This window comes from Gadus morhua, chromosome 5 (assembly GCF_902167405.1).
Source record: "Gadus morhua chromosome 5, gadMor3.0, whole genome shotgun sequence".
In the NCBI taxonomy this organism is placed as follows: Eukaryota; Metazoa; Chordata; class Actinopteri; order Gadiformes; family Gadidae; genus Gadus; species Gadus morhua.
Window position 1 is genome coordinate 19725 of NC_044052.1, and position 21380 is coordinate 41104.

The 21380-nt window shown below is 46.8% G+C and overlaps 31 non-coding genes and 3 pseudogenes across 31 annotated transcripts; all 34 read right to left on the reverse strand.

Annotated features, from left to right (window-relative positions):
• Positions 1 to 110: 110 nt before the first annotated feature.
• Positions 111 to 230, reverse strand: LOC115544596 (5S ribosomal RNA). Its single transcript, XR_003976941.1, has one exon. It is a non-coding gene; the product is annotated as a 5S ribosomal RNA (ribosomal RNA).
• Positions 231 to 651: 421 nt separating this feature from the next.
• Positions 652 to 770, reverse strand: LOC115544685 (5S ribosomal RNA). Its single transcript, XR_003977006.1, has one exon. It is a non-coding gene; the product is annotated as a 5S ribosomal RNA (ribosomal RNA).
• Positions 771 to 1191: 421 nt separating this feature from the next.
• LOC115544715 (5S ribosomal RNA) lies at positions 1192 to 1310 on the reverse strand. Its single transcript, XR_003977035.1, has one exon. It is a non-coding gene; the product is annotated as a 5S ribosomal RNA (ribosomal RNA).
• Positions 1311 to 1732: 422 nt separating this feature from the next.
• On the reverse strand, positions 1733 to 1851 carry LOC115544686 (5S ribosomal RNA). Its single transcript, XR_003977007.1, has one exon. It is a non-coding gene; the product is annotated as a 5S ribosomal RNA (ribosomal RNA).
• Positions 1852 to 2272: 421 nt separating this feature from the next.
• LOC115544597 (5S ribosomal RNA) lies at positions 2273 to 2392 on the reverse strand. Its single transcript, XR_003976942.1, has one exon. It is a non-coding gene; the product is annotated as a 5S ribosomal RNA (ribosomal RNA).
• A 420-nt stretch (positions 2393 to 2812) lies between these two features.
• Positions 2813 to 2931, reverse strand: LOC115544687 (5S ribosomal RNA). Its single transcript, XR_003977008.1, has one exon. It is a non-coding gene; the product is annotated as a 5S ribosomal RNA (ribosomal RNA).
• A 420-nt stretch (positions 2932 to 3351) lies between these two features.
• Positions 3352 to 3470, reverse strand: LOC115544688 (5S ribosomal RNA). The gene has a single exon (XR_003977009.1). It is a non-coding gene; the product is annotated as a 5S ribosomal RNA (ribosomal RNA).
• A 421-nt stretch (positions 3471 to 3891) lies between these two features.
• LOC115544690 (5S ribosomal RNA) lies at positions 3892 to 4010 on the reverse strand. The gene has a single exon (XR_003977011.1). It is a non-coding gene; the product is annotated as a 5S ribosomal RNA (ribosomal RNA).
• Positions 4011 to 4431: 421 nt separating this feature from the next.
• On the reverse strand, positions 4432 to 4550 carry LOC115544691 (5S ribosomal RNA). Its single transcript, XR_003977012.1, has one exon. It is a non-coding gene; the product is annotated as a 5S ribosomal RNA (ribosomal RNA).
• A 420-nt stretch (positions 4551 to 4970) lies between these two features.
• Positions 4971 to 5089, reverse strand: LOC115544579 (5S ribosomal RNA). Its single transcript, XR_003976925.1, has one exon. It is a non-coding gene; the product is annotated as a 5S ribosomal RNA (ribosomal RNA).
• Positions 5090 to 5510: 421 nt separating this feature from the next.
• LOC115544692 (5S ribosomal RNA) lies at positions 5511 to 5629 on the reverse strand. Its single transcript, XR_003977013.1, has one exon. It is a non-coding gene; the product is annotated as a 5S ribosomal RNA (ribosomal RNA).
• A 421-nt stretch (positions 5630 to 6050) lies between these two features.
• LOC115544693 (5S ribosomal RNA) lies at positions 6051 to 6169 on the reverse strand. The gene has a single exon (XR_003977014.1). It is a non-coding gene; the product is annotated as a 5S ribosomal RNA (ribosomal RNA).
• Positions 6170 to 6589: 420 nt separating this feature from the next.
• On the reverse strand, positions 6590 to 6708 carry LOC115544694 (5S ribosomal RNA). Its single transcript, XR_003977015.1, has one exon. It is a non-coding gene; the product is annotated as a 5S ribosomal RNA (ribosomal RNA).
• A 422-nt stretch (positions 6709 to 7130) lies between these two features.
• LOC115544695 (5S ribosomal RNA) lies at positions 7131 to 7249 on the reverse strand. Its single transcript, XR_003977016.1, has one exon. It is a non-coding gene; the product is annotated as a 5S ribosomal RNA (ribosomal RNA).
• Positions 7250 to 7671: 422 nt separating this feature from the next.
• On the reverse strand, positions 7672 to 7790 carry LOC115544696 (5S ribosomal RNA). Its single transcript, XR_003977017.1, has one exon. It is a non-coding gene; the product is annotated as a 5S ribosomal RNA (ribosomal RNA).
• Positions 7791 to 8211: 421 nt separating this feature from the next.
• LOC115544602 (5S ribosomal RNA) lies at positions 8212 to 8331 on the reverse strand. Its single transcript, XR_003976946.1, has one exon. It is a non-coding gene; the product is annotated as a 5S ribosomal RNA (ribosomal RNA).
• A 419-nt stretch (positions 8332 to 8750) lies between these two features.
• On the reverse strand, positions 8751 to 8869 carry LOC115544629 (uncharacterized; annotated as a pseudogene).
• A 421-nt stretch (positions 8870 to 9290) lies between these two features.
• Positions 9291 to 9409, reverse strand: LOC115544581 (5S ribosomal RNA). The gene has a single exon (XR_003976927.1). It is a non-coding gene; the product is annotated as a 5S ribosomal RNA (ribosomal RNA).
• Positions 9410 to 9831: 422 nt separating this feature from the next.
• On the reverse strand, positions 9832 to 9950 carry LOC115544591 (5S ribosomal RNA). Its single transcript, XR_003976936.1, has one exon. It is a non-coding gene; the product is annotated as a 5S ribosomal RNA (ribosomal RNA).
• A 421-nt stretch (positions 9951 to 10371) lies between these two features.
• LOC115544582 (5S ribosomal RNA) lies at positions 10372 to 10490 on the reverse strand. Its single transcript, XR_003976928.1, has one exon. It is a non-coding gene; the product is annotated as a 5S ribosomal RNA (ribosomal RNA).
• Positions 10491 to 10911: 421 nt separating this feature from the next.
• Positions 10912 to 11030, reverse strand: LOC115544588 (5S ribosomal RNA). Its single transcript, XR_003976933.1, has one exon. It is a non-coding gene; the product is annotated as a 5S ribosomal RNA (ribosomal RNA).
• Positions 11031 to 11452: 422 nt separating this feature from the next.
• On the reverse strand, positions 11453 to 11571 carry LOC115544614 (5S ribosomal RNA). Its single transcript, XR_003976958.1, has one exon. It is a non-coding gene; the product is annotated as a 5S ribosomal RNA (ribosomal RNA).
• Positions 11572 to 11992: 421 nt separating this feature from the next.
• On the reverse strand, positions 11993 to 12111 carry LOC115544622 (uncharacterized; annotated as a pseudogene).
• Positions 12112 to 12532: 421 nt separating this feature from the next.
• Positions 12533 to 12651, reverse strand: LOC115544600 (5S ribosomal RNA). The gene has a single exon (XR_003976944.1). It is a non-coding gene; the product is annotated as a 5S ribosomal RNA (ribosomal RNA).
• A 421-nt stretch (positions 12652 to 13072) lies between these two features.
• On the reverse strand, positions 13073 to 13191 carry LOC115544716 (5S ribosomal RNA). The gene has a single exon (XR_003977036.1). It is a non-coding gene; the product is annotated as a 5S ribosomal RNA (ribosomal RNA).
• Positions 13192 to 13612: 421 nt separating this feature from the next.
• LOC115544717 (5S ribosomal RNA) lies at positions 13613 to 13731 on the reverse strand. Its single transcript, XR_003977037.1, has one exon. It is a non-coding gene; the product is annotated as a 5S ribosomal RNA (ribosomal RNA).
• Positions 13732 to 14152: 421 nt separating this feature from the next.
• On the reverse strand, positions 14153 to 14271 carry LOC115544707 (5S ribosomal RNA). Its single transcript, XR_003977027.1, has one exon. It is a non-coding gene; the product is annotated as a 5S ribosomal RNA (ribosomal RNA).
• A 420-nt stretch (positions 14272 to 14691) lies between these two features.
• Positions 14692 to 14809, reverse strand: LOC115544620 (uncharacterized; annotated as a pseudogene).
• Positions 14810 to 15232: 423 nt separating this feature from the next.
• Positions 15233 to 15352, reverse strand: LOC115544605 (5S ribosomal RNA). The gene has a single exon (XR_003976949.1). It is a non-coding gene; the product is annotated as a 5S ribosomal RNA (ribosomal RNA).
• Positions 15353 to 15773: 421 nt separating this feature from the next.
• LOC115544593 (5S ribosomal RNA) lies at positions 15774 to 15892 on the reverse strand. Its single transcript, XR_003976938.1, has one exon. It is a non-coding gene; the product is annotated as a 5S ribosomal RNA (ribosomal RNA).
• A 422-nt stretch (positions 15893 to 16314) lies between these two features.
• Positions 16315 to 16433, reverse strand: LOC115544697 (5S ribosomal RNA). The gene has a single exon (XR_003977018.1). It is a non-coding gene; the product is annotated as a 5S ribosomal RNA (ribosomal RNA).
• Positions 16434 to 16855: 422 nt separating this feature from the next.
• On the reverse strand, positions 16856 to 16974 carry LOC115544698 (5S ribosomal RNA). The gene has a single exon (XR_003977019.1). It is a non-coding gene; the product is annotated as a 5S ribosomal RNA (ribosomal RNA).
• A 422-nt stretch (positions 16975 to 17396) lies between these two features.
• LOC115544611 (5S ribosomal RNA) lies at positions 17397 to 17515 on the reverse strand. Its single transcript, XR_003976955.1, has one exon. It is a non-coding gene; the product is annotated as a 5S ribosomal RNA (ribosomal RNA).
• A 421-nt stretch (positions 17516 to 17936) lies between these two features.
• Positions 17937 to 18055, reverse strand: LOC115544699 (5S ribosomal RNA). The gene has a single exon (XR_003977020.1). It is a non-coding gene; the product is annotated as a 5S ribosomal RNA (ribosomal RNA).
• Positions 18056 to 21380: the final 3325 nt, after the last annotated feature.

Consider the following 21380-nt stretch of genomic DNA (forward strand, 5'->3'; position numbering starts at 1 on the left):
GAGACGTCGTCAGAGTCTGTATGTTGCTTAAATTCTCCAAAACAGTGGGCGCTAAAGATCAGCGCACGGTAGGCCATTGCATCCAATGAGCTCGAGTTGAAAAAGTATAATGCTTACAGCACCTGGTATTCCCAGGCGGTCACCCATCCAAGTACTAACCAGGCCCGACCCTGCTTAGCTTCCGAGATCAGACGAGATCGGGCGTGCCTAATGGTGGTATGGCCGTAAGCATTTATAGACTTGACCATATTAGCTTTTATACAGGGGGAGGACGTAAGGAGTGAGAGCGCTGCCGTGGCCAGAGACGGGACTTGTACAGAAACAATGATTAGATCCATAATGAATGAATGAATACGTTATTCCAGACTCAGAGTTACATATTTGAACGCAATGCATTACACTGCTTGGGCGTCATCGTTTGCGTGATCTTTTGAAGAAACGTAGCGTTGCAAAACCTGGGATGGACTAAGGTGGACCGCCGTCATTGCAGCTCTCTGCTACGTCACTACACTGTCCACATGTTTCACAAATAGAGTTTGAGGAGACGTCGTCAGAGTCTGTATGTTGCTTAAATTCTCCAAAACAGTGGGCGCTAAAGATCAGCGCACGGTAGGCCATTGCATCCAATGAGCTCGAGTTGAAAAAGTATAATGCTTACAGCACCTGGTATTCCCAGGCGGTCACCCATCCAAGTACTAACCAGGCCCGACCCTGCTTAGCTTCCGAGATCAGACGAGATCGGGCGTGCCTAAGGTGGTATGGCCGTAAGCATTTATAGACTTGACCATATTAGCTTTTATACAGGGGGAGGACGTAAGGAGTGAGAGCGCTGCCGTGGCCAGAGACGGGACTTGTACAGAAACAATGATTAGATCCATAATGAATGAATGAATACGTTATTCCAGACTCAGAGTTACATATTTGAACGCAATGCATTACACTGCTTGGGCGTCATCGTTTGCGTGATCTTTTGAAGAAACGTAGCGTTGCAAAACCTGGGATGGACTAAGGTGGACCGCCGTCATTGCAGCTCTCTGCTACGTCACTACACTGTCCACATGTTTCACAAATAGAGTTTGAGGAGACGTCGTCAGAGTCTGTATGTTGCTTAAATTCTCCAAAACAGTGGGCGCTAAAGATCAGCGCACGGTAGGCCATTGCATCCAATGAGCTCGAGTTGAAAAAGTATAATGCTTACAGCACCTGGTATTCCCAGGCGGTCACCCATCCAAGTACTAACCAGGCCCGACCCTGCTTAGCTTCCGAGATCAGACGAGATCGGGCGTGCCTATGGTGGTATGGCCGTAAGCATTTATAGACTTGACCATGTTAAGCTTTTATACAGGGGGAGGACGTAAGGAGTGAGAGCGCTGCCGTGGCCAGAGACGGGACTTGTACAGAAACAATGATTAGATCCATAATGAATGAATGAATACGTTATTCCAGACTCAGAGTTACATATTTGAACGCAATGCATTACACTGCTTGGGCGTCATCGTTTGCGTGATCTTTTGAAGAAACGTAGCGTTGCAGAACCTGGGATGGACTAAGGTGGACCGCCGTCATTGCAGCTCTCTGCTACGTCACTACACTGTCCACATGTTTCACAAATAGAGTTTGAGGAGACGTCGTCAGAGTCTGTATGTTGCTTAAATTCTCCAAAACAGTGGGCGCTAAAGATCAGCGCACGGTAGGCCATTGCATCCAATGAGCTCGAGTTGAAAAAGTATAATGCTTACAGCACCTGGTATTCCCAGGCGGTCACCCATCCAAGTACTAACCAGGCCCGACCCTGCTTAGCTTCCGAGATCAGACGAGATCGGGCGTGCCTAAGGTGGTATGGCCGTAAGCATTATAGACTTGACCATATTAGCTTTTATACAGGGGGAGGACGTAAGGAGTGAGAGCGCTGCCGTGGCCAGAGACGGGACTTGTACAGAAACAATGATTAGATCCATAATGAATGAATGAATACGTTATTCCAGACTCAGAGCTAACATATTTGAACGCAATGCATTACACTGCTTGGGCGTCATCGTTTGCGTGATCTTTTGAAGAAACGTAGCGTTGCAAAACCTGGGATGGACTAAGGTGGACCGCCGTCATTGCAGCTCTCTGCTACGTCACTACACTGTCCACATGTTTCACAAATAGAGTTTGAGGAGACGTCGTCAGAGTCTGTATGTTGCTTAAATTCTCCAAAACAGTGGGCGCTAAAGATCAGCGCACGGTAGGCCATTGCATCCAATGAGCTCGAGTTGAAAAAGTATAATGCTTACAGCACCTGGTATTCCCAGGCGGTCACCCATCCAAGTACTAACCAGGCCCGACCCTGCTTAGCTTCCGAGATCAGACGAGATCGGGCGTGCCTAATGGTGGTATGGCCGTAAGCATTATAGACTTGACCATATTAGCTTTTATACAGGGGGAGGACGTAAGGAGTGAGAGCGCTGCCGTGGCCAGAGACGGGACTTGTACAGAAACAATGATTAGATCCATAATGAATGAATGAATACGTTATTCCAGACTCAGAGCAACATATTTGAACGCAATGCATTACACTGCTTGGGCGTCATCGTTTGCGTGATCTTTTGAAGAAACGTAGCGTTGCAAAACCTGGGATGGACTAAGGTGGACCGCCGTCATTGCAGCTCTCTGCTACGTCACTACACTGTCCACATGTTTCACAAATAGAGTTTGAGGAGACGTCGTCAGAGTCTGTATGTTGCTTAAATTCTCCAAAACAGTGGGCGCTAAAGATCAGCGCACGGTAGGCCATTGCATCCAATGAGCTCGAGTTGAAAAAGTATAATGCTTACAGCACCTGGTATTCCCAGGCGGTCACCCATCCAAGTACTAACCAGGCCCGACCCTGCTTAGCTTCCGAGATCAGACGAGATCGGGCGTGCCTAAGGTGGTATGGCCGTAAGCATTATAGACTTGACCATATTAGCTTTTATACAGGGGGAGGACGTAAGGAGTGAGAGCGCTGCCGTGGCCAGAGACGGGACTTGTACAGAAACAATGATTAGATCCATAATGAATGAATGAATACGTTATTCCAGACTCAGAGTTACATATTTGAACGCAATGCATTACACTGCTTGGGCGTCATCGTTTGCGTGATCTTTTGAAGAAACGTAGCGTTGCAAAACCTGGGATGGACTAAGGTGGACCGCCGTCATTGCAGCTCTCTGCTACGTCACTACACTGTCCACATGTTTCACAAATAGAGTTTGAGGAGACGTCGTCAGAGTCTGTATGTTGCTTAAATTCTCCAAAACAGTGGGCGCTAAAGATCAGCGCACGGTAGGCCATTGCATCCAATGAGCTCGAGTTGAAAAAGTATAATGCTTACAGCACCTGGTATTCCCAGGCGGTCACCCATCCAAGTACTAACCAGGCCCGACCCTGCTTAGCTTCCGAGATCAGACGAGATCGGGCGTGCCTAAGGTGGTATGGCCGTAAGCATTATAGACTTGACCATATTAGCTTTTATACAGGGGGAGGACGTAAGGAGTGAGAGCGCTGCCGTGGCCAGAGACGGGACTTGTACAGAAACAATGATTAGATCCATAATGAATGAATGAATACGTTATTCCAGACTCAGAGCTAACATATTTGAACGCAATGCATTACACTGCTTGGGCGTCATCGTTTGCGTGATCTTTTGAAGAAACGTAGCGTTGCAAAACCTGGGATGGACTAAGGTGGACCGCCGTCATTGCAGCTCTCTGCTACGTCACTACACTGTCCACATGTTTCACAAATAGAGTTTGAGGAGACGTCGTCAGAGTCTGTATGTTGCTTAAATTCTCCAAAACAGTGGGCGCTAAAGATCAGCGCACGGTAGGCCATTGCATCCAATGAGCTCGAGTTGAAAAAGTATAATGCTTACAGCACCTGGTATTCCCAGGCGGTCACCCATCCAAGTACTAACCAGGCCCGACCCTGCTTAGCTTCCGAGATCAGACGAGATCGGGCGTGCCTAAGGTGGTATGGCCGTAAGCAATTATAGACTTGACCATATTAGCTTTTATACAGGGGGAGGACGTAAGGAGTGAGAGCGCTGCCGTGGCCAGAGACGGGACTTGTACAGAAACAATGATTAGATCCATAATGAATGAATGAATACGTTATTCCAGACTCAGAGTAACATATTTGAACGCAATGCATTACACTGCTTGGGCGTCATCGTTTGCGTGATCTTTTGAAGAAACGTAGCGTTGCAAAACCTGGGATGGACTAAGGTGGACCGCCGTCATTGCAGCTCTCTGCTACGTCACTACACTGTCCACATGTTTCACAAATAGAGTTTGAGGAGACGTCGTCAGAGTCTGTATGTTGCTTAAATTCTCCAAAACAGTGGGCGCTAAAGATCAGCGCACGGTAGGCCATTGCATCCAATGAGCTCGAGTTGAAAAAGTATAATGCTTACAGCACCTGGTATTCCCAGGCGGTCACCCATCCAAGTACTAACCAGGCCCGACCCTGCTTAGCTTCCGAGATCAGACGAGATCGGGCGTGCCTAAGGTGGTATGGCCGTAAGCAATTATAGACTTGACCATATTAGCTTTTATACAGGGGGAGGACGTAAGGAGTGAGAGCGCTGCCGTGGCCAGAGACGGGACTTGTACAGAAACAATGATTAGATCCATAATGAATGAATGAATACGTTATTCCAGACTCAGAGTACATATTTGAACGCAATGCATTACACTGCTTGGGCGTCATCGTTTGCGTGATCTTTTGAAGAAACGTAGCGTTGCAAAACCTGGGATGGACTAAGGTGGACCGCCGTCATTGCAGCTCTCTGCTACGTCACTACACTGTCCACATGTTTCACAAATAGAGTTTGAGGAGACGTCGTCAGAGTCTGTATGTTGCTTAAATTCTCCAAAACAGTGGGCGCTAAAGATCAGCGCACGGTAGGCCATTGCATCCAATGAGCTCGAGTTGAAAAAGTATAATGCTTACAGCACCTGGTATTCCCAGGCGGTCACCCATCCAAGTACTAACCAGGCCCGACCCTGCTTAGCTTCCGAGATCAGACGAGATCGGGCGTGCCTAAGGTGGTATTGCCGTAAGCATTTATAGACTTGACCATATTAGCTTTTATACAGGGGGAGGACGTAAGGAGTGAGAGCGCTGCCGTGGCCAGAGACGGGACTTGTACAGAAACAATGATTAGATCCATAATGAATGAATGAATACGTTATTCCAGACTCAGAGTAACATATTTGAACGCAATGCATTACACTGCTTGGGCGTCATCGTTTGCGTGATCTTTTGAAGAAACGTAGCGTTGCAAAACCTGGGATGGACTAAGGTGGACCGCCGTCATTGCAGCTCTCTGCTACGTCACTACACTGTCCACATGTTTCACAAATAGAGTTTGAGGAGACGTCGTCAGAGTCTGTATGTTGCTTAAATTCTCCAAAACAGTGGGCGCTAAAGATCAGCGCACGGTAGGCCATTGCATCCAATGAGCTCGAGTTGAAAAAGTATAATGCTTACAGCACCTGGTATTCCCAGGCGGTCACCCATCCAAGTACTAACCAGGCCCGACCCTGCTTAGCTTCCGAGATCAGACGAGATCGGGCGTGCCTAAGGTGGTATGGCCGTAAGCAATTATAGACTTGACCATATTAGCTTTTATACAGGGGGAGGACGTAAGGAGTGAGAGCGCTGCCGTGGCCAGAGACGGGACTTGTACAGAAACAATGATTAGATCCATAATGAATGAATGAATACGTTATTCCAGACTCAGAGTTACATATTTGAACGCAATGCATTACACTGCTTGGGCGTCATCGTTTGCGTGATCTTTTGAAGAAACGTAGCGTTGCAAAACCTGGGATGGACTAAGGTGGACCGCCGTCATTGCAGCTCTCTGCTACGTCACTACACTGTCCACATGTTTCACAAATAGAGTTTGAGGAGACGTCGTCAGAGTCTGTATGTTGCTTAAATTCTCCAAAACAGTGGGCGCTAAAGATCAGCGCACGGTAGGCCATTGCATCCAATGAGCTCGAGTTGAAAAAGTATAATGCTTACAGCACCTGGTATTCCCAGGCGGTCACCCATCCAAGTACTAACCAGGCCCGACCCTGCTTAGCTTCCGAGATCAGACGAGATCGGGCGTGCCTAAGGTGGTATGGCCGTAAGCATTATAGACTTGACCATATTAGCTTTTATACAGGGGGAGGACGTAAGGAGTGAGAGCGCTGCCGTGGCCAGAGACGGGACTTGTACAGAAACAATGATTAGATCCATAATGAATGAATGAATACGTTATTCCAGACTCAGAGCAACATATTTGAACGCAATGCATTACACTGCTTGGGCGTCATCGTTTGCGTGATCTTTTGAAGAAACGTAGCGTTGCAAAACCTGGGATGGACTAAGGTGGACCGCCGTCATTGCAGCTCTCTGCTACGTCACTACACTGTCCACATGTTTCACAAATAGAGTTTGAGGAGACGTCGTCAGAGTCTGTATGTTGCTTAAATTCTCCAAAACAGTGGGCGCTAAAGATCAGCGCACGGTAGGCCATTGCATCCAATGAGCTCGAGTTGAAAAAGTATAATGCTTACAGCACCTGGTATTCCCAGGCGGTCACCCATCCAAGTACTAACCAGGCCCGACCCTGCTTAGCTTCCGAGATCAGACGAGATCGGGCGTGCCTAAGGTGGTATGGCCGTAAGCATATTATAGACTTGACCATATTAGCTTTTATACAGGGGGAGGACGTAAGGAGTGAGAGCGCTGCCGTGGCCAGAGACGGGACTTGTACAGAAACAATGATTAGATCCATAATGAATGAATGAATACGTTATTCCAGACTCAGAGTTACATATTTGAACGCAATGCATTACACTGCTTGGGCGTCATCGTTTGCGTGATCTTTTGAAGAAACGTAGCGTTGCAAAACCTGGGATGGACTAAGGTGGACCGCCGTCATTGCAGCTCTCTGCTACGTCACTACACTGTCCACATGTTTCACAAATAGAGTTTGAGGAGACGTCGTCAGAGTCTGTATGTTGCTTAAATTCTCCAAAACAGTGGGCGCTAAAGATCAGCGCACGGTAGGCCATTGCATCCAATGAGCTCGAGTTGAAATAGTATAATGCTTACAGCACCTGGTATTCCCAGGCGGTCACCCATCCAAGTACTAACCAGGCCCGACCCTGCTTAGCTTCCGAGATCAGACGAGATCGGGCGTGCCTAAGGTGGTATGGCCGTAAGCATTTATAGACTTGACCATATTAGCTTTTATACAGGGGGAGGACGTAAGGAGTGAGAGCGCTGCCGTGGCCAGAGACGGGACTTGCACAGAAACAATGATTAGATCCATAATGAATGAATGAATACGTTATTCCAGACTCAGAGTTACATATTTGAACGCAATGCATTACACTGCTTGGGCGTCATCGTTTGCGTGATCTTTTGAAGAAACGTAGCGTTGCAAAACCTGGGATGGACTAAGGTGGACCGCCGTCATTGCAGCTCTCTGCTACGTCACTACACTGTCCACATGTTTCACAAATAGAGTTTGAGGAGACGTCGTCAGAGTCTGTATGTTGCTTAAATTCTCCAAAACAGTGGGCGCTAAAGATCAGCGCACGGTAGGCCATTGCATCCAATGAGCTCGAGTTGAAAATAGTATAATGCTTACAGCACCTGGTATTCCCAGGCGGTCACCCATCCAAGTACTAACCAGGCCCGACCCTGCTTAGCTTCCGAGATCAGACGAGATCGGGCGTGCCTAAGGTGGTATGGCCGTAAGCATTATAGACTTGACCATATTAAGCTTTTATACAGGGGGAGGACGTAAGGAGTGAGAGCGCTGCCGTGGCCAGAGACGGGACTTGTACAGAAACAATGATTAGATCCATAATGAATGAATGAATACGTTATTCCAGACTCAGAGCAACATATTTGAACGCAATGCATTACACTGCTTGGGCGTCATCGTTTGCGTGATCTTTTGAAGAAACGTAGCGTTGCAAAACCTGGGATGGACTAAGGTGGACCGCCGTCATTGCAGCTCTCTGCTACGTCACTACACTGTCCACATGTTTCACAAATAGAGTTTGAGGAGACGTCGTCAGAGTCTGTATGTTGCTTAAATTCTCCAAAACAGTGGGCGCTAAAGATCAGCGCACGGTAGGCCATTGCATCCAATGAGCTCGAGTTGAAAAAGTATAATGCTTACAGCACCATGGTATTCCCAGGCGGTCACCCATCCAAGTACTAACCAGGCCCGACCCTGCTTAGCTTCCGAGATCAGACGAGATCGGGCGTGCCTAAGGTGGTATGGCCGTAAGCAATTATAGACTTGACCATATTAGCTTTTATACAGGGGGAGGACGTAAGGAGTGAGAGCGCTGCCGTGGCCAGAGACGGGACTTGTTCAGAAACAATGATTAGATCCATAATGAATGAATGAATACGTTATTCCAGACTCAGAGTTACATATTTGAACGCAATGCATTACACTGCTTGGGCGTCATCGTTTGCGTGATCTTTTGAAGAAACGTAGCGTTGCAAAACCTGGGATGGACTAAGGGGACCGCCGTCATTGCAGCTCTCTGCTACATCACTACACTGTCCACATGTTTCACAAATAGAGTTTGAGGAGACGTCGTCAGAGTCTGTATGTTGCTTAAATTCTCAAAACAGTGGGCGCTAAAGATCAGCGCACGGTAGGCCATTGCATCCAATGAGCTCGAGTTGAAATAGTATAATGCTTACAGCACCTGGTATTCCCAGGCGGTCACCCATCCAAGTACTAACCAGCCCCGACCCTGCTTAGCTTCCGTTATCAGACGAGATCGGGCGTGCCTAAGGTGGTATGGCCGTAAGCAATTGTAGACTTGACCATATTATCTTTTATACAGGGGGAGGACGTAAGGAGTGAGAGCGCTGCCGTGGCCAGAGACGGGACTTGTACAAAAACAATGATTAGATCCATAATGAATGAATGAATACGTTATTCCAGACTCAGAGTTACATATTTGAACGCAATGCATTACACTGCTTGGGCGTCATCGTTTGCGTGATCTTTTGAAGAAACGTAGCGTTGCAAAACCTGGGATGGACTAAGGTGGACCGCCTTCATTGCAGCTCTCTGCTACGTCACTACACGGTCCACATGTTTCTCAAATAGAGTTTGAGGAGACGTCGTCAGAGTCTGTATGTTGCTTAAATTCTCCAAAACAGTGGGCGCTAAAGATCAGCGCAAGGTAGACCATTGCATCCAATGAGCTCGAGTTGAAAAAGTATAATGCTTACAGCACCTGGTATTCCCAGGCAGTCACCCATCCAAGTACTAACCAGGCCCGACCCTGCTTAGCTTCCGAGATCAGACGAGATCGGGCGTGCCTAAGGTGGTATGGCCGTAAGCAATTATAGACTTGACCATATTAGCTTTTTATACAGGGGGAGGACGTAAGGAGTGAGAGCGCTGCCGTGGCCAGAGACGGGACTTGTACAGAAACAATGATTAGATCCATAATGAATAAATGAATACGTTATTCCAGACTCAGAGTTACATATTTGAACGCAATGCATTACACTGCTTGGGCGTCATCGTTTGCGTGATCTTTTGAAGAAACGTAGCGTTGCAGAACCTGGGATGGACTAAGGTGGACCGCCGTCATTGCAGCTCTCTGCTACGTCACTACACTGTCCACATGTTTCACAAATAGAGTTTGAGGAGACGTCGTCAGAGTCTGTATGTTGCTTAAATTCTCCAAAACAGTGGGCGCTAAAGATCAGCGCACGGTAGGCCATTGCATCCAATGAGCTCGAGTTGAAATAGTATAATGCTTACAGCACCTGGTATTCCCAGGCGGTCACCCATCCAAGTACTAACCAGGCCCGACCCTGCTTAGCTTCCGAGATCAGACGAGATCGGGCGTGCCTATGGTGGTATGGCCGTAAGTATTTATAGACTTGACCATGTAAGCTTTTATACAGGGGGAGGACGTAAGGAGTGAGAGCGCTGCCGTGGCCAGAGACGGGACTTGTACAGAAACAATGATTAGATCCATAATGAATGAATGAATACGTTATTCCAGACTCAGAGTTACATATTTGAACGTAATGCATTACACTGCTTGGGCGTCATCGTTTGCGTGATCTTTTGAAGAAACGTAGCGTTGCAGAACCTGGGATGGACTAAGGTGGACCGCCGTCATTGCAGCTCTCTGCTACGTCACTACACTGTCCACATGTTTCACAAATAGAGTTTGAGGAGACGTCGTCAGAGTCTGTATGTTGCTTAAATTCTCCAAAACAGTGGGCGCTAAAGATCAGCGCACGGTAGGCCATTGCATCCAATGAGCTCGAGTTGAAATAGTATAATGCTTACAGCACCTGGTATTCCCAGGCGGTCACCCATCCAAGTACTAACCAGGCCCGACCCTGCTTAGCTTCCGAGATCAGACGAGATCGGGCGTGCCTAAGGTGGTATGGCCGTAACCAATTATAGACTTGACCATATTAGCTTTTATACAGGGGGAGGACGTAAGGAGTGAGAGCGCTGCCGTGGCCAGAGACGGGACTTGTACAGAAACAATGATTAGATCCATAATGAATGAATGAATACGTTATTCCAGACTCAGAGTTACATATTTGAACGCAATGCATTACACTGCTTTGGCGTCATCGTTTGCGTGATCTTTAGAAGAAACGTAGCGTTGCAAAACCTGGGATGGACTAAGGTGGACCGCCGTCATTGCAGCTCTCTGCTACGTCACTACACTGTCCACATGTTTCACAAATAGAGCTTGAGGAGACGTCGTCAGAGTCTGTATGTTGCTTAAATTCTCCAAAACAGTGGGCGCTAAAGATCAGCGCACGGTAGGCCATTGCATCCAATGAGCTCGAGTTGAAAAAGTATAATGCTTACAGCACCTGGTATTCCCAGGCGGTCACCCATCCAAGTACTAACCAGGCCCGACCCTGCTTAGCTTCCGAGATCAGACGAGATCGGCCGTGCCTAAGGTGGTATGGCCGTAAGCAATTATAGACTTGACCATATTAGCTTTTATACAGGGGGAGGACGTAAGGAGTGAGAGTGCTGCCGTGGCCAGAGACGGGACTTGTACAGAAACAATGATCAGATCCATAATGAATGAATGAATACGTTATTCCAGACTCAGAGCAACATATTTGAACGCAATGCATTACACTGCTTGGGCGTCATCGTTTGCGTGATCTTTTGAAGAAACGTAGCGTTGCAAAACCTGGGATGGACTAAGGTGGACCGCCGTCATTGCAGCTCTCTGCTACGTCACTACACTGTCCACATGTTTCACAAATAGGAGTTTGAGGAGACGTCGTCAGAGTCTGTATGTTGCTTAAATTCTCCAAAACAGTGGGCGCTAAAGATCAGCGCACGGTAGGCCATTGCATCCAATGAGCTCGAGTTGAAAAAGTATAATGCTTACAGCACCAGGTATTCCCAGGCGGTCACCCATCCAAGTACTAACCAGGCCCGACCCTGCTTAGCTTCCGAGATCAGACGAGATCGGGCGTGCCTAAGGTGGTATAACCTTAAGCATATATAAACTTGACCATATTAGCTTTTATACAGGGGGAGGACGTAAGGAGTGAGAGCGCTGCCGTGGCCAGAGACGGGACTTGTACAGAAACAATGATTAGATCCATAATGAATGAATGAATACGTTATTCCAGACTCAGAGTTACATATTTGAACGCAATGCATTACAAAGCTTGGGCGTCATCGTTTGCGTGATCTTTTGAAGAAACGTAGCGTTGCAAAACCTGGGATGGACTAAGGTGGACCGCCGTCATTGCAGCTCTCTGCTACATCACTACACTGTCCACATGTTTCACAAATAGAGTTTGAGGAGACGTCGTCAGAGTCTGTATGTTGCTTAAATTCTCCAAAACAGTGGGCGCTAAAGATCAGCGCACGGTAGGCCATTGCATCCAATGAGCTCGAGTTGAAAAAGTATAATGCTTACAGCACCTGGTATTCCCAGGCGGTAACCCATCCAAGTACTAACCAGGCCCGACCCTGATTAGCTTCCGATATCAGACGAGATCGAGCGTGCCTATGGTGGTATGGCCGTAAGCATTTATAGACTTGACCATGTAAGCTTTTATACAGGGGGAGGACGTAAGGAGTGAGAGCGCTGCCGTGGCCAGAGACGGGACTTGTACAGAAACAATGATTAGATCCATAATGAATGAATGAATACGTTATTCCAGACTCAGAGTTACATATTTGAACGCAATGCATTACACTGCTTGGGCGTCATCGTTTGCGTGATCTTTTGAAGAAACGTAGCGTTGCAGAACCTGGGATGGACTAAGGTGGACCGCCGTCATTGCAGCTCTCTGCTACGTCACTACACTGTCCACATGTTTCACAAATAGAGTTTGAGGAGACGTCGTCAGAGTCTGTATGTTGCTTAAATTCTCCAAAACAGTGGGCGCTAAAGATCAGCGCACGGTAGGCCATTGCATCCAATGAGCTCGAGTTGAAATAGTATAATGCTTACAGCACCTGGTATTCCCAGGCGGTCACCCATCCAAGTACTAACCAGGCCCGACCCTGCTTAGCTTCCGAGATCAGACGAGATCGGGCGTGCCTAAGGTGGTATAGCAGTAAGCAATTATAGACCTGACCATATTAGCTTTTATACAGGGGGAGGACGTAAGGAGTGAGAGCGCTGCCGTGGCCAGAGACGGGACTTGTACAGAGACAATGATTAGATCCATAATGAATGAATGAATACGTTATTCCAGACTCAGAGTTACATATTTGAACGCAATGCATTGCACTGCTTTGGCGTCATCGTTTGCGTGATCTTTAGAAGAAACGTAGCGTTGCAAAACCTGGGATGGACTATGGTGGACCGCCGTCATTGCAGCTCTCTGCTACGTCACTACACTGTCCATATGTTTCACAAATAGAGCTTGAGGAGACGTCGTCAGAGTCTGTATGTTGCTTAAATTCTCCAAAACAGTGGGCGCTAAAGATCAGCGCACGGTAGGCCATTGCATCCAATGAGCTCGAGTTGAAAAAGTATAATGCTTACAGCACCTGGTATTCCCAGGCGGTCACCCATCCAAGTACTAACCAGGCCCGACCCTGCTTAGCTTCCGAGATCAGACGAGATCGGGCGTGCCTATGGTGGTATGGCCGTAAGCATTTATAGACTTGACCATGTAAGCTTTTATACAGGGGGAGGACGTAAGGAGTGAGAGCGCTGCCGTGGCCAGAGACGGGACTTGTACAGAAACAATGATTAGATCCATAATGAATGAATGAATACGTTATTCCAGACTCAGAGTTACATATTTGAACGCAATGCATTGCACTGCTTTGGCGTCATCGTTTGCGTGATCTTTAGAAGAAACGTAGCGTTGCAAAACCTGGGATGGACTAAGGTGGACCGCCGTCATTGCAGCTCTCTGCTACGTCACTACACTGTCCATATGTTTCACAAATAGAGCTTGAGGAGACGTCGTCAGAGTCTGTATGTTGCTTAAATTCTCCAAAACAGTGGGCGCTAAAGATCAGCGCACGGTAGGCCATTGCATCCAATGAGCTCGAGTTGAAAAAGTATAATGCTTACAGCACCTGGTATTCCCAGGCGGTCACCCATCCAAGTACTAACCAGGCCCGACCCTGCTTAGCTTCCGAGATCAGACGAGATCGGGCGTGCCTATGGTGGTATGGCCGTAAGCATTTATAGACTTGACCATGTAAGCTTTTATACAGGGGGAGGACGTAAGGAGTGAGAGCGCTGCCGTGGCCAGAGACGGGACTTGTACAGAAACAATGATTAGATCCGTAATGAATGAATGAATACGTTATTCCAGACTCAGAGCAACATATTTGAACGCAATGCATTACACTGCTTGGGCGTCATCGTTTGCGTGATCTTTTGAAGAAACGTAGCGTTGCAAAACCTGGGATGGACTAAGGTGGACCGCCGTCATTGCAGCTCTCTACTACGTCACTACACTGTCCACATGTTTCACAAATAGAGTTTGAGGAGACGTCGTCAGAGTCTGTATGTTGCTTAAATTCTCCAAAACAGTGGGCGCTAAAGATCAGCGCACGGTAGGCCATTGCATCCAATGAGCTCGAGTTGAAAAAGTATAATGCTTACAGCACCAGGTATTCCCAGGCGGTCACCCATCCAAGTACTAACCAGGCCCGACCCTGCTTAGCTTCCGAGATCAGACGAGATCGGGCGTGCCTAAGGTGGTATGGCCGTAAGCATATATAACTTGACCATATTAGCTTTTATACAGGGGGAGGACGTAAGGAGTGAGAGCGCTGCCGTGGCCAGAGACGGGACTTGTACAGAAACAATGATTAGATCCATAATGAATGAATGAATACGTTATTCCAGACTCAGAGTTACATATTTGAACGCAATGCATTACACTGCTTGGGCGTCATCGTTTGCGTGATCTTTTGAAGAAACGTAGCGTTGCAAAACCTGGGATGGACTAAGGTGGACCGCCGTCATTGCAGCTCTCTGCTACATCACTACACTGTCCACATGTTTCACAAATAGAGTTTGAGGAGACGTCGTCAGAGTCTGTATGTTGCTTAAATTCTCCAAAACAGTGGGCGCTAAAGATCAGCGCACGGTAGGCCATTGCATCCAATGAGCTCGAGTTGAAATAGTATAATGCTTACAGCACCTGGTATTCCCAGGCGGTCACCCATCCAAGTACTAACCAGCCCGACCCTGCTTAGCTTCCGATATCAGACGAGATCGGGCGTGCCTAAGGTGGTATGGCCGTAAGCAATTTATAGACTTGACCATATTAGCTTTTATACAGGGGGAGGACGTAAGGAGTGAGAGCGCTGCCGTGGCCAGAGACGGGACTTGTACAGAAACAATGATTAGATCCATAATGAATGAATGAATACGTTATTCCAGACTCAGAGTTACATATTTGAACGCAATGCATTACACTGCTTGGGCGTCATCGTTTGCGTGATCTTTTGAAGAAACGTAGCGTTGCAAAACCTGGGATGGACTAAGGTGGACCGCCTTCATTGCAGCTCTCTGCTACGTCACTACACGGTCCACATGTTTCACAAATAGAGTTTGAGGAGACGTCGTCAGAGTCTGTATGTTGCTTAAATTCTCCAAAACAGTGGGCGCTAAAGATCAGCGCAAGGTAGGACCATTGCATCCAATGAGCTCGAGTTGAAAAAGTATAATGCTTACAGCACCTGGTATTCCCAGGCAGGTCACCCATCCAAGTACTAACCAGGCCCGACCCTGCTTAGCTTCCGAGATCAGACGAGATCGGGCGTGCCTAAGGTGGTATGGCCGTAAGCAATTATAGACTTGACCATATTAGCTTTTATACAGGGGGAGGACGTAAGGAGTGAGAGCGCTGCCGTGGCCAGAGACGGGACTTGTACAGAAACAATGATTAGATCCATAATGAATGAATGAATACGTTATTCCAGACTCAGAGTTACATATTTGAACGCAATGCATTACACTGCTTGGGCGTCATCGTTTGCGTGATCTTTTGAAGAAACGTAGCGTTGCAGAACCTGGGATGGACTAAGGTGGACCGCCGTCATTGCAGCTCTCTGCTACGTCACTACACTGTCCACATGTTTCACAAATAGAGTTTGAGGAGACGTCGTCAGAGTCTGTATGTTGCTTAAATTCTCCAAAACAGTGGGCGCTAAAGATCAGCGCACGGTAGGCCATTGCATCCAATGAGCTCGAGTTGAAATAGTATAATGCTTACAGCACCTGGTATTCCCAGGCGGTCACCCATCCAAGTACTAACCAGGCCCGACCCTGCTTAGCTTCCGAGATCAGACGAGATCGGGCGTGCCTATGGTGGTATGGCCGTAAGTATTTATAGACTTGACCATGTAAGCTTTTATACAGGGGGAGGACGTAAGGAGTGAGAGCGCTGCCGTGGCCAGAGACGGGACTTGTACAGAAACAATGATTAGATCCATAATGAATGAATGAATACGTTATTCCAGACTCAGAGTTACATATTTGAACGCTAATGCATTACACTGCTTGGGCGTCATCGTTTGCGTGATCTTTTGAAGAAACGTAGCGTTGCAGAACCTGGGATGGACTAAGGTGGACCGCCGTCATTGCAGCTCTCTGCTACGTCACTACACTGTCCACATGTTTCACAAATAGAGTTTGAGGAGACGTCGTCAGAGTCTGTATGTTGCTTAAATTCTCCAAAACAGTGGGCGCTAAAGATCAGCGCACGGTAGGCCATTGCATCCAATGAGCTCGAGTTGAAATAGTATAATGCTTACAGCACCTGGTATTCCCAGGCGGTCACCCATCCAAGTACTAACCAGGCCCGACCCTGCTTAGCTTCCGAGATCAGACGAGATCGGGCGTGCCTAAGGTGGTATGGCCGTAAGCAATTATAGACTTGACCATATTAGCTTTTATACAGGGGGAGGACGTAAGGAGTGAGAGCGCTGCCGTGGCCAGAGACGGGACTTGTACAGAAACAATGATTAGATCCATAATGAATGAATGAATACGTTATTCCAGACTCAGAGTTACATATTTGAACGCAATGCATTACACTGCTTTGGCGTCATCGTTTGCGTGATCTTTAGAAGAAACGTAGCGTTGCAAAACCTGGGATGGACTAAGGTGGACCGCCGTCATTGCAGCTCTCTGCTACGTCACTACACTGTCCACATGTTTCACAAATAGAGCTTTGAGGAGACGTCGTCAGAGTCTGTATGTTGCTTAAATTCTCCAAAACAGTGGGCGCTAAAGATCAGCGCACGGTAGGCCATTGCATCCAATGAGCTCGAGTTGAAAAAGTATAATGCTTACAGCACCTGGTATTCCCAGGCGGTCACCCATCCAAGTACTAACCAGGCCCGACCCTGCTTAGCTTCCGAGATCAGACGAGATCGGGCGTGCCTAAGGTGGTATGGCCGTAAGCAATTATAGACTTGACCATATTAGCTTTTATACAGGGGGAGGACGTAAGGAGTGAGAGCTGCTGCCGTGGCCAGAGACGGGACTTGTACAGAAACAATGATTAGATCCATAATGAATGAATGAATACGTTATTCCAGACTCAGAGCAACATATTTGAACGCAATGCATTACACTGCTTGGGCGTCATCGTTTGCGTGATCTTTTGAAGAAACGTAGCGTTGCAAAACCTGGGATGGACTAAGGTGGACCGCCGTCATTGCAGCTCTCTGCTACGTCACTACACTGTCCACATGTTTCACAAATAGAGTTTGAGGAGACGTCGTCAGAGTCTGTATGTTGCTTAAATTCTCCAAAACAGTGGGCGCTAAAGATCAGCGCACGGTAGGCCATTGCATCCAATGAGCTCGAGTTGAAAAAGTATAATGCTTACAGCACCAGGTATTCCCAGGCGGTCACCCATCCAAGTACTAACCAGGCCCGACCCTGCTTAGCTTCCGAGATCAGACGAGATCGGGCGTGCCTAAGGTGGTATGACCTTAAGCATATATAAACTTGACCATATTAGCTTTTATACAGGGGGAGGACGTAAGGAGTGAGAGCGCTGCCGTGGCCAGAGACGGGACTTGTACAGAAACAATGATTAGATCCATAATGAATGAATGAATACGTTATTCCAGACTCAGAGTTACATATTTGAACGCAATGCATTACAATGCTTGGGCGTCATCGTTTGCGTGATCTTTTGAAGAAACGTAGCGTTGCAAAACCTGGGATGGACTAAGGTGGACCGCCGTCATTGCAGCTCTCTGCTACATCACTACACTGTCCACATGTTTCACAAATAGAGTTTGAGGAGACGTCGTCAGAGTCTGTATGTTGCTTAAATTCTCCAAAACAGTGGGCGCTAAAGATCAGCGCACGGTAGGCCATTGCATCCAATGAGCTCGAGTTGAAAAAGTATAATGCTTACAGCACCTGGTATTCCCAGGCGGTCACCCATCCAAGTACTAACCAGGCCCGACCCTGCTTAGCTTCCGAGATCAGACGAGATCGGGCGTGCCTAAGGTGGTATGGCCGTAAGCAATTATAGACTTGACCATATTAGCTTTTATACAGGGGGAGGACGTAAGGAGTGAGAGCGCTGCCGTGGCCAGAGACGGGACTTGTACAGAAACAATGATTAGATCCATAATGAATGAATGAATACGTTATTCCAGACTCAGAGTTACATATTTGAACGCAATGCATTACACTGCTTGGGCGTCATCGTTTGCGTGATCTTTAGAAGAAACGTAGCGTTGCAAAACCTGGGATGGACTAAGGTGGACCGCCGTCATTGCAGCTCTCTGCTACGTCACTACACTGTCCACATGTTTCACAAATAGAGCTTGAGGAGACGTCGTCAGAGTCTGTATGTTGCTTAAATTCTCCAAAACAGTGGGCGCTAAAGATCAGCGCACGGTAGGCCATTGCATCCAATGAGCTCGAGTTGAAATAGTATAATGCTTACAGCACCTGGTATTCCCAGGCGGTCACCCATCCAAGTACTAACCAGGCCCGACCCTGCTTAGCTTCCGAGATCAGACGAGATCGGGCGTGCCTTTTTTTTTTTTTTTTTTTTTTTTTTTATTATCAAAAAATATAGTTTACAATTCAAATTCAGTATTTACAATAATTTACAATCTTTTACAGTCATAACCAAAACCAGTATGACACACACAAGACATACAGACAGTTGATAATCACAAATGTACACAACAATCACATAGAGAGGTTAACCCTAATCATAGACAACAAACATTTGCGTCGGAGTGGTCTGACAGGTCTTAACAAGCAGGAAAAACAATGCCCACACTACACACTAAAACCTAACGTCCCTGATTCCGTTACCATGACTAAAGTGCTGTTCCTAACAAAAAACTTGTGAAAATCCTCCCTCCTAAGCGTGTGGACCAACCTTACATTCTTTTTAAAAGTTGCCACAAACCACTCCCATACCCGTATCACCCTCCCCTCATCTTGCGCAACGTTCCTCCTACATACAATTGCATGACGGACTGTGCTCAGAATGAAATTCACCAAATTAACATTCACATCTTTCACCTTCCCAACCACACCAAACAACAACAGTTTCTTCCATTCAACATCATTCCCAACCTTGATCCCACAGTGTACACTCAACAAATCCTTAACCTTCTCAAGAAAGACAAACAACATTGAACATTCAATAAAATAATGATCGAAGGTCTCATCCACCTCTTTACAAACATTGCACACTCTACCCACAGTCGTATCAATTTGGTGCAAAACAACGTTCGTGAAAACCCTATTGTGCCTGATCTTAAAATCATTGTGCTCACATTCAATAGAGTTATACTTCACATTCAAGTTGCCCCATATTTTCTTCACGTCAAACCCCTCAAAAACCCTTCCCCACACCTTCTCTGACGCTGGCCTCTTCATCCCACCACCCATCAAATCCATGTACACACTTTTTGTACTGACATCCTCAAACTTAACTCTCTTACCTCCCCTCTCCACCCCCAACTCGACCATCGTGTTCTCCTCGCCCATCCCTCCCTGTCCTAACAGTAGTGTCATCCACCCTGTACCAATACTTTCCTTTACTCTTCTATACATCCCAACAACCACAGCCCCCCTCACGTCTCTATTAACCCTCCTTACATCCCTTATGATCACCTGTTCCGCCTTAAAAACGTTACCACCCTCCAACATTAAATGCTTGACCTGTTTAACACCGGCTTTCTCAAAATGTTTACTGACCAGTATTCTGTTATTGTGAAGTATTTTTGGGTTCTGAAAGATTGGCTGATTCAGAACCTCGGCTCTGTCCACACACTCATACTTCACATACTCCAAATATTTCCCCCATGCCTCAAAAACCTCTCTATAGAAATACGACATCCCTTGACACCTCGGTTTGTTAAACATCATAAAAAGACCATTCACACCACAACCACCATACCTGTGCAAATAGTCCTCAAAAAAACCCATCCAACAATACTCCTCCTTACCATATAAATATTTCTTAATTGTTTTCACTCGTAACGCCCTTTTCTTCACCTCCACATCTATCAATTTCAGTCCTCCATCCTCATACCCATTCGTCAAGACCTTATGCGCAATTTTGGCCGGTTTCCCATCCCACAAAAAATTGTTAACAGCCCCATTCAAATCCTTTACTACCCACAATGGTAGATCCAGGGTGCTCAGCACATGATTCACCCGTGACATCATCAAGCAATTCACCACAATCACCTTGCCCCTCAGTCTCAACTTCCTCATCTTCCATAAATTCAAATTCTGCTTTACTTTATTCAGAACCCCTGTCCACGTGACATCCCTTGCCTCCTTTTCATCCACACCTACATTCACACCTAATACCTTTATCATCCCCTTAGAAACAGTCAGCGGAATGTCACACTCGCTCATATCCACTGCCCCTACACAAAGGATCTCTGACTTTTCCAGGTTAATCTTTGCCCCCGATGCACTCCCATATATTCCCAATAACTCAATTACCCTTTTCACACTGGCCAAATTCCTAACTGTAATGCTTGTGTCATCTGCGTATTGATGGATTAAACTCCTACCTCCTCCCGGGATATTGATACCTTGTATGTGCTGATCCTTTTTTAGCATGGTGGCTAATGGTTCAGCCGTTATGCTGTACAATAATGCAGACAACGGACAACCCTGCCTAACTGACCTCTCTAATCTAAAACTATCCGTCAATACCCCGTTACACTTAACCCTACTCTTTGCATTGCTATACAATAATCGAATCCACTTCACTAACCTATCCCCAAAACCAAATCTCTCTAGCGCCCTAAACATAAACTCATGTTCTACCCTATCAAAAGCTTTGTTAAAATCTACACTCAAAACTACACCTCCCTCTTCTTTCATATGCCTCACTACATCCCTAACTGACCCTATCGTGTCCGCTATATCTCTCCCTGGAATACTGTAAGTTTGCGTTGATGAAACTATGGTCCCTACTACCGACTTAATCCGATTAGCTAGAATTTTGGCCAGTACCTTATAGTCAGTGTTCAACAGACTTAACCCTCTGTAATTCCCTAACTGCAATTTACTACCCTTATTCTTGTACAGTACCGATATTAACCCCGTCGACATCGACTTACTAACCATCCCTAACCTTTCCATTTCCCTATATACCTTTAATAAAATCGGACATAACAACTCACTAAAGCACTTGTAAAACTCTGCCGGCAATCCATCAGAGCCAGGACTCTTGTTATTAGACAGGCTGCTAACGGCCGCCGTCACCTCCGATTCTACTAACTCACACTCACATACTTCCCTATCACTATCCGATAACACATGCTCAACCGTCCCTAATACCTTGTCCACACTATCCTT